We start from the raw sequence: 16,227 nt of genomic DNA on the forward strand, positions 1-16,227 counted from the left end.
TTTGTCCTAGGTCCCTGGGAGATAACTTCTAAAATCTTTGGAATTATACAGGAGTGTCTCTCCTGGAGGAGGAAATGGCAACCCACTCCAGTATTCTTGCCTGGAAAATCCCATGGACAGAGGAGCCTGGCGGGCTATAGTCCATAGGGTCACAAAGAATTGGACACAACTGAGTCACTGAGGGATAGGGGGCAGGAGGAGAAGGGGACAACAGGGGATGAGATGGCTGTATGGCATCACTGACTCGATGGACGAGTCTGAGTAAACTCCGGGAGTTGGTGATGGACAAGGAGGCCTGGCGTGCTGTGGTTCATGGGGTCGCAAAGAGTCGGACACGACTGAGCGACTGAACTGAACTGAACTGAGTCACGGAGCACGGCAGGAGTACCTTTGTTATTCACGAGCCCCTCGATCACACCCGAGTTTATGCTAACAAGAGGACTCGGGATTAGGGACTCATCAACAGAAAGACCAACCATGTAACAAGAGGGTTGGGGCTTTAAGCCAGCTCATCCTCCCAGGAAGGAAAGGGAACTGGAGATGGAGTTCAGTCCTGTGGCCAATGCATCAGTCAATCATGCCTACATAATGAAACCCTAATAAAAACTCTAGACACCAAAACTCAGTGGAGCTTCCTGGTTGGTAAACACACTGGCACTGTGGGGAGAGAGCCTGGATGCTCTGCATTCAGGACCTTGACCTATGTGTCTCTTCATTTGACTGGTTTATATCCTTTACAATAAACCTGTAATTAGAAGTGTAAGTGCTTTTCAGAGTTCTCTGTCCTTCCAGAGAACATTGAACCTGAGGGAGTCATGGGAACACCCAGACTTATTGCAAGTTAGTCAGAAGTACAGGTGGTCTGGGGAACCTTGAACTTGCGGCTGGCATCTGAAGTGAGGGCCGGCTTATTGGTCTCTGGATTAATTACCTATTGCTATGTAATAAAGTACCCAAAACTTGTTTGTTTAAAATAACAAACAGTTATTATCTTAAAGTTTATGTACGTTAGGAATTTGGATGTAATTTAGCTGGGTGCCTCTGACCTAGGAGCTGTCACAAGCCTGCAAACAAGGTGACACCCACGCTTGTGGTCACTTCGAAGCTCGCTAGGAGGAGGTTCCACCTCCCAGCTCACTCGCATGGCTATTGACTGCTCTCAGGTGCTCAATGACTGTTGGCCAGAAACATCAGTACCTCAATCTCTGGGTCTCTCCATAGGACAGCTCACAACATGATTGCTGGCTTCCAAAAGGGTAAGGAAGCCAGAGAGCAAGAAAGGGCAGGCAAGAAGGAAGTCGATTTTTTTTTTCTTTTTTGGTTGTGGGATGCAGACTCTTTAGTTGCAGCATGTGGGATCTAGTTCCTCAACCAGGGGTCAAACCCAGGCCCCCTGTATTGGGAGCACAGAGTCGTAGCCAGTGGACCACCGGGGGAGTCCCAGAAGTCAGTCTTCTTATAACCTCATTTCATAAGTGACATACTAACACTTTTGCTGTGTTCTCTTTATTAGAAGCAAGTCACTAGGTCTAACCTACACTCCAGGGGAGAGGATGACTCAGAACATGATTATCAGGAGGTAAGTGTCACTGGGAGCTGCTATGGACTGTGTCCCTCCCCAAATTAGTAAATTGAAGCCATGACCCATAATGTGATAGCATTAGGAGGTGAGGCCTTTGGAAGACAGTCAGATTTAGATGAGGTCATGAAGGTGGGGGCTCCAGGATGAGATTAATACCCTTATGAGAAAAGGAAAAGGACTTCACTGTTGGCACAGTGGTAAGCAGTCTGCCAGCCAATCCAGTATGTGTGTGCGCATGCGCTCAGTCCTGTCTGACTCTTTGTGACCCCATGGATTGTAGCCCGCCTGGCTCCTCTGTGCATGGGATTCTCCTAGCAAAAATACTTTACCTGTTGAGCCACTGGGGAAGCCATATAGAAGTGGCTAAATGTCTAATTGTTGAGTAAATGCGGGTTTGATCCCTGGTGGAGGAACTAAGGGCTTCCCAGGTGGCGCTAGTGGTAAAGAACCCACCTGCCAATGCAGGAGATGTAAGACAGGAGGATTCTATGCCTAGGAAGATCCCCTGGAGGAGAAAATGGTAACCCACTCAAGTATTCTTGCTTGGAGAATCCCAGGGACAGAGGAGCCTAGCAGGCTACAGTCCATGGGGTGGAAAAGTGTGGTATAGACTGAAGCGACTTAGCACGCACGCACGGGGAACTAAGATCCCACATGCCTTAGAGCAACTAGCCTGTGTGTTGCAACTACTGAGCCTGTGATCCACAAGAGAAGTCCGCATAACCAGCATTCCCACCAAAAAAAAAAAGGAAAAGAAGAGATACCAGAGCTTCTTCTCTCTGCCATGTGAGAATACAGAGGGAAGGCAGTCATCTGCAAGCCAGGTAAAGGGCTCTTATCAGAACCCCACATGCTGGCACCTCTCAGGTTTCCCCAGCTTCAGAACTGTGAGAAATAAATGACTGTGGTTTAAACCACCCAGGCTAAAGTATTTTGTCACAGCAGTTCAACCTGACCAAGAGAGGCATCATCCTCCAAATTTAATTCTCAACACCAAATCAAATCATGGCATCCTTGCCCTATCTCACATTGGATCTACGTCTGTGATGTGCTTCTTAGCCAGGCCTTCAAGGCCCTAAATAAGCTCTCCCAGTTCTGTCTCTCTAGCCATTTTCCCCCCTGTTCCTTCCCATATGCTGAATGTATTAATCAGTCCTTATGCCCCACACTTTGGGAGTTCTTCCTTTTCCTTATACTGTTCCCTTCAGTGAGAATGCATACCCAAGTCTTACCCTCTTCAATAATGCTGTCTAACCTGTTTCACTTACAGTATCTCTACAGAGTCTCAAAATAACTCAAAGATCTTAAGACAAGTCACATTAAACTGACGTAGATAAGACTCAGAAAAAAACAAGCTACTGACACTTATTGAGCCCTTAGTTTGTGGCAGACACTATGCTAATGGTTTCTCATGCTTGATCTAGTTAAACCTTCATGACAACCCTATGAACTGGGCATTGACCTCCCTCTTCATTGTTAGAGAAACTGAGCCCTAGAGATGTCAAATTACTTGACCAAGGCCATGTGCCTGGTGAATGAACTATGACTCAAGCAAGCCTTCTGGCTCAGCATTCTTGTAAATAACCCCCATGTTACACTGCCTACAGGGGGGTTATGTTACCGATCCTAAGATTCCCCCCATCACTAAGTGACAGAGTGGAACTGGGGCTAGAGATTTCCAACCATTTCCACCATACATGTTGTCTCCCTGCTCTAGAGTCACCGCTAGAAACCCTTTCTAAGCCCCAAAAGGAAGTAAATCCTTCATTTTTGAGTTCCAAGTATCACTCAGGTTCTTGTAAATGTGTACCCTTTTTTTAAAAAAAAATTGTATTGAAATATGCATAACATCATTTTAACCATTTTAAAATCTTTATTTCAGCCATTAGCATTGAGCACATTCACACTGGTGTGCCCATCCCCAGTATCCATCTCCGGAACTTTTCCATCTTTCAAAACTGAAACTCTGTACCCATTGAACTCTCACTCCCCATCACTCCTTCCCCAGCCCCCTGCCACCACTCTCCTACTTTATGTATCTATAAATTTGCAATAAGTACCTCACATAAATGGAATCATACAATATTTTGTCCTTCTGTGACTGGCTTATTTCATTTAGCATAAAATTTTAAAGGTTCATCCACGCTGTAGCATTTCCTGTAGAGTTTCTTCCTTTTTAAGGCTGGATAATATTCCATTATTTGTATATATCACATTTTGTTAATTCATTCATCCATCAATGGAATGCTTGGTTGTTTTCACATTTTACCTATCATGAATAATGCTGTTACAAACATGAGTGTTCAAGTGTCTGAGTTCTTGCTTTCATTTTTTTCCTGTATATACCTGTAAGTAGAATTGCTGGATCATTTGGTAATTCTATTTGAAAGTTTTATCAGTAACTGTCTTACTATTTTCCATAGAGACTGTACCTTTTAATGTAGCTTCTAGTATCTTGTATACTCTACACCTTGAAAAAAGGCTCTTTTGATATTCGATACCTGAAAAATACCTAGCTGTTGCTAATTGGTATCTAATTGGTGCTTAGGAAACATTTGGTTAAATAAAGAATCACAAAATCACAATCTTGAAACAAAGAAATCTGCTTTTATTTGAAACAGACTAAAATTTTCAGATAAGATCTAAACAGTTGCAGAACAGTGTGCCTAGAGAGATTTTTTTAAGCTGATACATAAATCCAGAGTTTCATTTCTTAAAACCAAGTGCTTCCACAGTATATTTCTTTTTCTCTCACTAGCTTCTTGTCAAGATTTTGTTCATCTTGTAGTCCCATTTCTTTTCTAGGCTTACAATAAAACTGATTTAAAGTAAAAGTTTCTTTAAGAATTATGCTACAAAATGCTGATCTGAAAATAAATTTTCTAATTTTTTTTTTTTTACCATAAGGGGGCCATCAAAGATTTCCTGGTGATATTATGCACCAGTTATAAACTTCCTTCTGTCAGAAGCAACTAGATGATACTTTTGATTATCTTCCATTTTGAATTTCTAGGTCACATTTTAATGCAGAAAAGATTAAAATGCACTCAAACACCTTTTATTTTATTATTATAATTAATAACTGTGTTATGGGAGAAAGTAGTATTCAAGTGTATCTTTAAGATTTTAGTTTTTAGAAACAGTCTCATGGAATATTTTCCTTGTAATATTCTTCCTATTATGTTGCTACTCATTAGCACAATAAGATGGAAAGAGGAAAGGAGATGAAATAAGCAAATGATCCTTACAAAGCCATAAGATAGATATTAAAAAAAAGTTAGATATTTGCCTAAAATTAAATTTTCTACATCTTGGGAATGTTGGTCACCTGTGATTATTCAGGGCTGTAAAAATCATGTCCTTTAACTGCCCAGCACAAGTATACCACTTCCTCTTGAACTTCACATCTGTCCTTATGTGTCCCTATAACCACGTTTCCTGTGCCAGAGCCCAATTCTCCTAGCTGTAGCTTATCAGACCGGGAATGAGCAAACCCCAACCATTTCTCTTCTGAGAAACTGATGCCTTTGCATCTGGAAGACACTGATTTGTTTGCTGGCTACTTGAATCGAGGACATGTAACCCCCAGACCTCCAAGTCAGTATGTTTAGTCAGTAGCAAAGGGAGAAGCAGAAAAAGACACTTAGAACAGTCTCAGAAAGAAGAAACCAGTGCAGCTTGGAAAGGAGGGAGGCTGGGGACAAGGTAGACAAGGAGCTGGACAGCTCCAGTGTCCTGAAGGCTGTGCAGTTTCTGGTGCTCACGTTGTCGGGAGTCTTTCAAAAGCCCCATTTTTTTTTGGCTTCACGGGATCTTCACGGTTGTGGCTTGTGGGGCATGTGAACTCTTAGTTGCAGCACACAGGATCTAGTTCCCTGACCAGGGATCAAACCTGGGCCCCCTGCATTGGGAATGCAGAGTCTTAGCTACCAGACCACCAGGGAAGTCCCAAGAGCCCCATTCTTAACTGAGCCCCCACAACCTGGTTCCCAGTAGATGACTTAACTTTGAACTAGGTGTAATATGAGTCAGGAGTGAAGAAAGTGGGTTAAGCTCCAGGATGAAGCTAGTGGAGTGTGATCAGGGAGGTCCTAGGGAATTTGGGTAAGAAGAACTGGGGAATAGCAGAAGCAGAGATTTACTGATGAGAAAAATGAAGGCTTGAGGAGAGGGTGACAAATTCAGTTGTGGGAGCCTGTGGAGCCTGCAGAATGACCCAGGGGCGATATCTGGTGGGCAGTTGTGGATCTAATGCTCAGGAAAGATGTCTGCACTAGAAAGAGAGATTTAGGAATTATTAACATCTCGATGGTGTTAGTAGTCATGACAGTGAATGAGATCACAGTGAAAGAGTGTGAGTGAGAAAAATGAGGATCTGTGACAGAGCACCAATAATTTAGGGACAGATGGAGAAAAAAAGCAGCCACTATAGGGTGGGAGAAAGACTAGAAAGCATGGCAGCACAGAAACTAAGGGTGTTTTAAGAAGAGAGAAGTCAACAGTTCAGCTGAGTTATGGTCAAAGAGGTGTCCGCTGAATTTAAAGACATGGTGAGCATTGGCACCCTGGTGAAAGGCTTTAGTGGAGCTGGGGGGTGTGGCAGATATTCAGTGGAGTCACCAAAAGAATGAATTGGTAGGGAGGACTGCAGACCGGAAGTTGACAGCTTTTTGGAGAAACTCACCTATCAAGCAGAGGAGAGTTAGAGGGCAGGAGCTGGAAGGCCACGTGGACTTGAGAAGCTGTAGGGGGTATGAAAGAGAATGAGGAGTTTTCAAATACTTCACAGGTAGGAGCTTGTAGTAGGAGACATGGAGAGGTGGACGCTTGATGAATGAAGTTCTGAGTAGAGAGGGTGGGATCCATGCCCAGGGTGACGCTGCTCTTGGTCGAAATTCCTATGGGAGAGAAGGGAAGAAAGCAGGAGGGACCGGGGTGGGGGCGGGGGGAAGTCGAACTTCAATGTCGAACCAATGACAGCCTGAGTCAACCCCACTGGGACCTTTTGCACTGAAATAGGTCTTCAGAGTTGTCCAGAGCTGGGCCCCGAGGGCTGGGCCTTTATACTCTTGCATTCATCAGTCCTAAGATGTCAGCGGGTCCTGCCAGAGCAGGGCATGACCTTGGATGAGGTGGCTGTCTGCTGCAGAGGGAATCGCTAAACTGGCCTGACAGCTGACGATTGCCTCTGGATGGCGTTCCCAGCAACCACGGCAACCAGCCTTCCAGTGAAGAGGGAGCCTGGCAGCACCACACAGGGTCCCCTACATCTCTTCACCAAAAAGCATTAGGTTTAAGCTCCTTGGCCCCATGTTCAACTCTCTCCATCATCTGGTCTCTGCCCACTACTCCCGGCTTCTCTCCAACCTTACCTTAGAGCCCAGGTCCTCCCTTTGATCCCTCCATGCCTTTTCACCCCTCGATCTAAAATGATTCTGATCTTATCTGATTCCGTCTCCAAAAACCCATCTCAAATGTCGCTTTTCTGGAAATGCTTCCCTGATTCTCCCAGATAAGAGTACTAAATCTCCCTTGTCTCTCCTACCTTGTATATATTTCTATTTTTGCACTCTGTTGTTGTTCAGTCACTAAGTTGTGTCTGACTCTTTGCGACCCCATGGACTGCAGCACACCAGGCCTCCCTGTCCTTCACTGTCTCCTGGAGTCTGCTCGAACTCATGTCCATTGAGTCAGTGGCGCCATCAAACCATTTCATCCTCTGTCATCCCCTTCTCCTCCTGCCTTCAATCTTTCCCAGCACCAGGGTCTTTTCCAATGAGTTAACTCTTCACATTAGGTAGCCAAGGTATTGGAGCTTCAGTTTCAGCATCAGTCCTTCTAGTGAATTCAGGATTGATTTCCTTTAGGATTGATTGGTTTGATCTCCTTGCTGTCCAAGGGACTCTGAAGAGTCTTCTCCAGCACCGCACTTTGAAAACATCAATTCTTTGGCCCTCAGTCTTCTGTATGGTCCAACTCTCAAATCCATACATTACTACAGGAAAAGCCATAGCTTTGACTATATGGATCTTTTTGCACCTAATTACCCTATATTGTGAGTTATCTCTCTCCCCGACTAGACTGTGAATTCTCTGACTGCGGGAACACTATGTGAATGACCTCAGTGTCTCTATCTTTATGCACTAAGCATAGAGGAAGAACTGAATTACCAATAGTCAAATGAATATGAGAATGAATTTATGAACAGATGAATGAATTATTGAGTTGGCAGAGTTTGGGCTCAGTGGCCTGACTAATCTGATGGCTGATGCCAGGGAGGGTGAGCAGCCATCTGAACAATAATATCCAGTGGGCATGGTGGGCCCTGTTTCAGTCCATCTTGTGTTGATAGCCAAGGGGTCCTCTCTGGTGGTTGAGAGCAATAGGATTTCTGGGAAGTCATGATCCACAAAGGAGGCAGCACTATCACTCTGAGGAGGAAGGAGAATGGAAAGGGATGGAGAGCTATTCCATCTCACTGGAAGTAAGACTTCAGCTGTTAGTCATGCATACGAAGATGGATACAGCCATGTAGGGCCCTAGAATAGTCCAGGGCTGATAGTGTGGGACCCAGGTCACAGCCTTGAATTAAAGGTATCATCTGGTACCAGTGAGTTTGGGGAGGGGAGATGAAACAGGAGGACAGGTAGGTCCAGGGTTCCCCCAGGCCCACTGTATGCTTGGCTCAAGGAGAAGACAAATCCTAGATTCACCAGGTCCTGTTAAGTCTGCACCTGGGTACTTCTGAGCCTGCTTGGGGTGGGGTTTTGGTATTGGCAGGTCCTTCCCTCTTCACTTCCCTCCACAAATACTTATTGCCTTTAAGCATTTTTTAATTTAATTCTCATAAGACCCCTCCCCCTTAAAAAATTTTGGCCACACCCGGAGGCATGCAAGACCTTAGTTCTCTGACCAGCGTTCAAACCTGTGCTCCTGCATTGGAAGGCAGAATCTTAACCACTGGACTGCCAGGAAAGTTCCACACAGGACCCTTTAACATTGTTATTTATTTTGTATTTTAAAAACACTGATATAGAACTGACCAGGTGCCAGGCACTGTTCTTAGCCCTTTACAAATATTAATGCATTTGATATTCATAACAGTCCTGAGAGGTCGATAGGTAGTTATCCTGTTTTACAGTTAAAGAAATGGAGGCACGGGGGTTGAGTTTATGTAGCTAGTAGGTAAAAGGTTGTTTGCATTTTATAGGACACAAGGGTTTACTCATTCATTCACCAAGTGGTTATTGATTGCTTCCCTTGGACAAGACACTGTACTAGGCTGTAGTGTACAGTACTGAAAAAGGCAGGGGAACTCCAGCCTTTAAGATGATCAGAGTCTTGGGTCCTGAGTTCTATGCCCCTACGGCTCAGTGATTGCAGGTGTTCTCCAGGGATGCTCCCTGCTAACCTGTCTAGAAATTATGTTTAAGCCACCTGAATGGTAGCAATATTGTCCTTGAGTACTTGGCTTATCTCTACTCAGCTGGCTCTCTTGTAGGATGAAAGCAAAACCCCATCCCTGGAAATGAGTGGAATACTTGGTTTCGAGCCCTATCTTCCAGCTTCTGTCCATACTGTCTCCTCCACCTAGAACACCAGCTCCAACCATTCATCTTTGCCCACAACTCTGTCAATAGCAGTTGCTAACACATCTTCTCTGACTGCCCTCAGCCCCACTATGATAACAAACTTAGTGAATGCTTACAGAGGACATTATCTCATTTAATTCTCACAACAATCCTATTAGAAAGACCTTATCATCTCCATACCGTAGATAAGAAAACCCAAAGCTCCACAAAACCATAGACCCAAGGTCACCCAGCTAGTAAGTAACAGAGCTGAGATTTGAACCCATGTCTGTTTGACTCTAAAGACCAAGCTGGGTTTTTTTCTTTTTTTCCATTCTGTTTTATTGCATTAGAAATTTATTTCCTTCACATATACAGAATATAAAACCTATCTTCACAATGAATTATGCCTCTCTGCTCTCATTTTTTCACACAAAAATTAATGGCCACTTCCTGAAAAAAACTGAAATAAATCCAGAGGCCCACGCCCTTTACCAGGGCATTGCACTGCCGCTACTTAAGCTTTTGTTTCTGCAATCCTTGAATCGTGAACGTATATTCCACAATTATGCAGTTGCTTATGGTCTTCAGTTGTTTCATGTGTGAATTTGTTTGCTCAGCTTGGTTTTTATCCCCTGTGATGCACACAGTAAATGCATAATAAATGTTTGTTGAATGAATGGATTTTACATGTATCTTGCTGAAATATACGCAGTTCTGTTTGATTCACTAGAGTGGCATACCCGAACAAGAAATAATTTTTCTTAATGTGTCCCTTATAAATTGAACCCAACCATATTTGATTAATTTCACATCAGGCATTTTTATTGCACCAATCACTCTGGTATCAGGTCATATTTATTTTAAAAACAGATTCACAAAGGGTGCAGGGCTGGAGTGACAGTGTAAATATGTTAATAATAAAAATAATACTAAAGATATTTTACTGGAAACTCTCGCATGCTAATGATGAGTAAGTGCATTCTACAGAAATATGTTTGATTTACACGGCAATTAATTTCAAAAAGATTCAGATCCTATACCATGTCTTGTATACTTAGATAATGAAAACTAAAAATTGAATATTCAGGCAATAAAACCAGAGGTACAAAAATCACCTTAAAGACCTTTCGCATTTGAGTTAGAACAAAAGCCCAGTCCCTGAAAATGGTGCCATTGTCGGCTCCAATGCGTCCAAATGAGGAAGAGCCTCCTGCGTAGCCGTGGCGATTTTGCGCTGCGCGGAGCACGCGGGCACCCTGGACAGCTCTCACGATGCAGAACACCACCTATTAGCCAGTGACCGAAGAGCCCTGGCACTTTCAATCATGCAACGAAAGGCTTTGGGGGTTTCTTGTTGAGGAGAAAAGCAAAGTCTTTCATGTCAACGCGCACTGTGGGATGTGTGAGCATTTCCCTAGTTAGGTATTTGGCCGGATCTTAGGATCCAGCTCAAAAGGAAATGCATTCTCATACCCTATTCAAACCGTAAGAAAATTTTTTTAAATGCGCTTCATTTGGTATTTCAGATATTGTAGGAAAGCGTGCATGCTTATGCACCCTTTGGGGAAAGATGCCCATTTCTGTAATAGGATTTATAAAGTTGACTTTGCCCGCTTTGTATCCGAGAGGGAAAGAAGCAGATGCTGCCGGGCGATCAGGCACCACCGGGATCTTCATGTCAGTGTAAAATGGTTGCGATTTTCCCTCGTTTATTGAGGACCGATCTGCCGTGATGCAGCAGACACCAGACTTGTGGCTAGAACTATTTGGCGTATTAAACAAATCTTATGTGTAACTTTGGTTAAAAAACTAAAAATCTACTTACCAAAAGAAAAAAAGGGATATGTTGGCTTGAGATGGTGCATTTTTACTTTTCTCTAACAGTAATGATTTCATCGTAAAAGAAATGCTATAGAGTAAATTACCACAACTTTCATCAAACACACACACAACAACAACCCAAAACAAATAGAAAGGGACTAAATTGAGCCTTTAAAAAATCTCACAGCCTAGCAGCCATATTATATCCTGAGGACCAGAATCAGGGAGAAGAAAGTAACAGAAAATACAATATAAGAGCTTTTTGTTATAAGCCTTTTGGTCTTAAAATTAATCTTTGTGCACAATTACTTTGAGAAAAAAAATTTAATTTAGGAATAAAATAATAAAGTAATCTACATTAAGTGAGAAAAGTTTAAGTAAAATATAGCATAAGAAAACTTGTTGATAAGGTTTAAATGTTTTGTGGTTTACCATCATCCCCTTCCAGTTAGAAACCATTTTACTCTCTGGGTATTCTTCTAAGGGCTTGAAAATGGATAGGGGGAAGATGACTACTTCTACTCAGGAAAGTCTGTATTTCTAGGGGATGTTTAATATACAGTGATTCACACAACTTCTGTTTAAACATCTGCCTGATCTTCACAAGGCCTTTATATGGGACAAATAGGCGTTTTTATAGTTACGAGATGAAGCTTTCTGCACACCTGAGTTTAAATATTCGCTTTGCAGGTGATCTTGAACAATTTGCTTCTCTAAGCCTCATTTCTGCATCTCTGAAATGGGTACAACTATAGCAGCTACTGCTTAGGGTCAGTGTAACCTTCAAAGGACATGGGTGCATGCAAAAAAATGATTTAATCCCATAAATGTGAGAGGGAAATTTTAAGGCAAGTTTTAAATTCCTATTCTGGTTTTGTAGCGTGTTGTATGCACAAATCCAAACCACACTATTTTCTTGTGATAATGAAGTTCTGATACTTTATTCCCCTTCTCACTTCTAGAGTGTCCCCTGCAGGCGTTGTTTCCTTTTGTCCTCTAAGCAACATGTTTCTTCCATGCTGCCTTCTGGCTCCTGAAAGGTAATCTGCAGTGGTCAGCAGGAGCGATGTTTTACCCAGAATTGTAACATGGAAAAATTTACATTCAGTGTGTTCATGCTTATTTAGTTTTTAATGACACTGCCAGTTAAGAGAAGCAACTTGCTTTTCCTGAATGTGAGCAGAGCATTAAACTAAACCGTTCTTTAGGTTGTCACAGCTGAGTTGCCTAACTCTTCTACTCCCATCCCCAGGTTGGGGCGAGTTCCTTTGGGTGTCGGTGGGGCTCTGGTTAGGGCTGGGGTTTTTATGTTTGGTTGTTGTTGGTTTTGTTTTTTTTTCTGGCTTCTCCAGGTCTTTGTTGGAGCATGTGGGATCTAGTTTCCCAACCAGGGATCAAACTCGGGGCCCCTTGCATTGGGAGTGTACAGTCTTAGCTCCTGGCCCACCAGGGAAGTCCCAAGGCTGGTTTTTTTTTAGGGCAGAGAGAATCTAGAAGACAAGGTCCAAAGGATATTGACATTCGAAGAAGTGGTTTGTTGGAAGGCAAGAGGGAAAAAGCAGAAGAGTAAAGAGCAAATAGGAAGAGCCCAGGCTCAGAGGTTTCAATCCAGCTCTTCCCTCACCAGGGAATTTGGGGCAAATTACTGCTGTCCTCCAAATCTCAGCTTCCTCATCTATAAAATGGGGCTCATTAGAATATTTACCTCATAGGGCAGTTTTAAGGATTCAAAGACATCATATTTAAAAAGTAGTTCACTAAGGATTAATTATTCTCCAGGTAGCTACATTTCTGCTCAAATATAACCATCAATGAGCCACGTGTGAACCACCTACCTACATCAAATTACAATTCACCTCATCATTAACTGTTTTATTTTTCTCCATAGCCCATACTACTCACTTATTTTACTTATTATTTGTTGTTTTAATATTATAATAATATTATCTTTCTCCCTCCATTAGAAAGTAAGTTCCATGAGGGGAGGGTTTTTGTTTGTTTTGTTCACTGACTCTATCCCTCCCACCTAGACAGAGTGCCTAACCGGGTGCTCAGTAAATGTAGTCATTGAATGAATAAATGTCGGCCAACATTATTGTTACCACCCCTGAGGCAGAAACTTTTGATAACCCCTTCAGCCAGGAAAGCAGAAGGCAAGGATAAAAAACTCTAGGTAAATAATCATTAAAGCTTTTGGTGGGTTCTAGGTGAAGCTTTTGTATTTGGTCCTCTACATCAATAAAATATCCTTTAGGGAAAAGGTTAAGGGGGAAGCCAAGACCAAGTGAGATCTGAGCTAGAGAAGGGAACTTTCTGTGAACTAACAAAGGGCAGAAGATTTTCATTTTCAAAGTTTGTTTCTATTCTTAACCTATTTTGTGATTACATAAGTATTATAATACTAGGCTATGCTCTTTTTGAAATACTTTCCAAAACAATACAGATAAACCCCAAGTCCTCCTTGAGCATAATTCTGTACCCCCAACCCCTCCCTAGGAATAATCACCACAGTTATTTGTACATATCTCCATGCCTCTTCCAAAAAGCATTTATAGAGTGCATATGTACACAGATGTGCATTTTTTAAAATATAAACTATAAATGCTATTATTATACTCTTATTTGTTACTTTTCAATTAACATCCTGTAATATGTTTTATATCTCTTTAACTTTCTACAGATCGATATCAGCTTTTAATGGCAGCGGGAGTTTTAAAGGTAATAATGAGCAGTTTAAAAAATAGTTTTAATAGAATTTATTTTTTAGAACAGTTTCAGATTTACAGAAAAATTGAGAACATAGTCCAGAGAGTTCCCATCTGCCTTGCACCCAGTGTTCCCTATAATGAACATCTTATTAATATATTATTTAGTACATTTGTTATAATTAATGAACCAACTAAACTTGAATTGAGTTTATTAGTAAATGGCTTAGTTTATTAATGAAAGTCCATAGTTTATTCAGATTTCTTTTACTTAACACTTTTTTTTCTGTCCCAGGATCTCCCCCAGGATACCACATTACATTTGATAGTTGTAGTTCCTTAAGCTCCTCTTGACTGGGGCAGCTTCTCAGACCTTCTCTGGTTCTTGATGACCTTAACAGTCTGAGGAGTCCTGGTCTTTTGTAGGATGTCCCACAAGTGGGATTTATCAGGATTTTCCTCATGAAAACTGGAGTTGTGTGTTTGGAGGAGGAAGACCACAGAGGTAAACTGTCATTTTCATCACATCGTAGCAAGAGTACATACTTGCAATGTGACTTATTACTGTTGTGTTTTTTTATTTTTTTCTTTTTTGACCGAGTTGCACGGCATGTGGGATCTTAGCTCCCCTACCAGGGATTGAACCAATGCCCCCTACAGTGGAAGTGCAGATTCTTAACCCCTGGACTATCAGAAAAGTCCCACTTATTACTGTTGATATTATCCTTGATCACCTGGCTGAGATAGTGGATATTTATTTTATACTTTGAGTGATAATCCAATACTACTTTATTTTGCTGCTGAAAATCTTCAGGTTTGGCCATTGGTTTCCTGTGTCCCTTTTTTTTTTTAATGAATATTTTAAAAAATTTTTTATTTCATTTTTATTGGACTTCCCTAGTGGCTCAGAAGGTAAAGAATCCGCCTACAATGCGGAAGACCTGAGTTCAATCCCTGAGTTGGGAAGATACCCTGGAGGAGGGCATGGCATTCCACTCCAGTATTCTTGCCTAGAGAATCCCCGTGGTCAGAGGAACCTGGCAAGCTACAGTCCATGGGGTCACAAAGAGCTGAACACAATTGAGTGACTAAGCACTATTGAAGAATAGTTGATTTGTGGTAGTAGCAGTAGGTATACATGTTAGTTTCAGGTGTACATCAAAGTGATTCGGTTATATATATATATTATATTTATATATTTCTCAAGAAAATCTATCCCATTATAGTTTATTACAAGATATTGAATATAGTTTCCTGTGATATATACCGTAATTCCTTGCTGTTCCTGTGTTCCTTTGATGTACCTCCATGCATGTAGGTTTTTTTTATTCCAACCATTTTCTTACTTTCTGGCACTGTAAGATGTTTCAGGTTCATCTTGTATGTTTCCTTCCACAGTTCTAGAGTCAGCCATTTCTCCAAGGAGCCCTGCTTCCTCCTTTTTGTGGGGAATGACATAAGAAACCAAGTTCTCGGCATTAGGTATTCTCTTAGGGCAAGCATATTTATTTTTCTAGGTAAAATAAAGATGTCTACAGGCTTTTTTATTCAAAATGAAAATTATTTAATTCAAAATCTCTGTCACTGAGTCTGAAAGACAAATGCATATTTCAAAAATTTATTTTTTACTGTATTGGGAAAACAACATTAAAATCTAAATATCTTTGAGAGGCAAATTTTTCATCCTTTACAGCCTACATATATAAAACATTTTAGATTTCACAGAAGAACATCATGAGACCCTGCCAAGTAAATGCCATCACTTTCATTCTGTGAATGAGGGAACTGAGGCTGAGAGAAGCAATGTGACTCTCTACCAGGGTCACAGAGCTGAGCTGAAGCTAGGATTAGTTTATTCCCCCCACCCTTTTCTTTTTATTTGCTGCACCCCAAGGGACCAAGGACTGAACCCAGTTCCTTGGTAATGAAAGCACAGAGACCTAACCATCGAAACACCAGGGAATTCCCCTGGTGGCTCAGACAGTAAAGAATCTGCCTGCAATGCAGGAGACCTGGGTTCGATCCCTGAGTCAGGAAGATCCCTAGGCGAAGGGCACGGCAACCCACTCCAGTATTCTTGCCTGGAGAATTCCATGGACAGAGGAGCCTGGCAGGCTACAGTCCACCAGGTCGCAAAGAGTCAGACATAACTGAGCAACTAATGCTTTCACATTCATATTTCATTTAAAGCAACATTTTTTGTGCTGAGATTTTAGCAAAGAACTGGGAAATAGAAAGATGCATAATTTACAGTCCCACCCCTTTATTTCCTAGAATCACTTTCTCCAGTATAATCTCCAGATTTTGCTGGAAATTGTAGTCTCTTCAGTGCGTGAATAGAACATGTTCTCCCAGGTGAAGCAGGTTCTGAGACTTCCCTCTGGACCATTCCCCTTCATCATCAATACCTCTGTAGTGTATAGCAGAAATTAGTTCTTAGACTGTTCCCTAAAGCCAGGTTAGGGGCTCAGGTTTAAGTGCCATCCTACCAGGCAGGTCTTGCAAATAAATGGAGGAATCTACAGTAAGAGGGTCTTGATGGATG

The sequence above is a fragment of the Cervus elaphus genome, chromosome 11 (assembly GCF_910594005.1).
Source record: "Cervus elaphus chromosome 11, mCerEla1.1, whole genome shotgun sequence".
Lineage (NCBI taxonomy): Eukaryota > Metazoa > Chordata > Mammalia > Artiodactyla > Cervidae > Cervus > Cervus elaphus.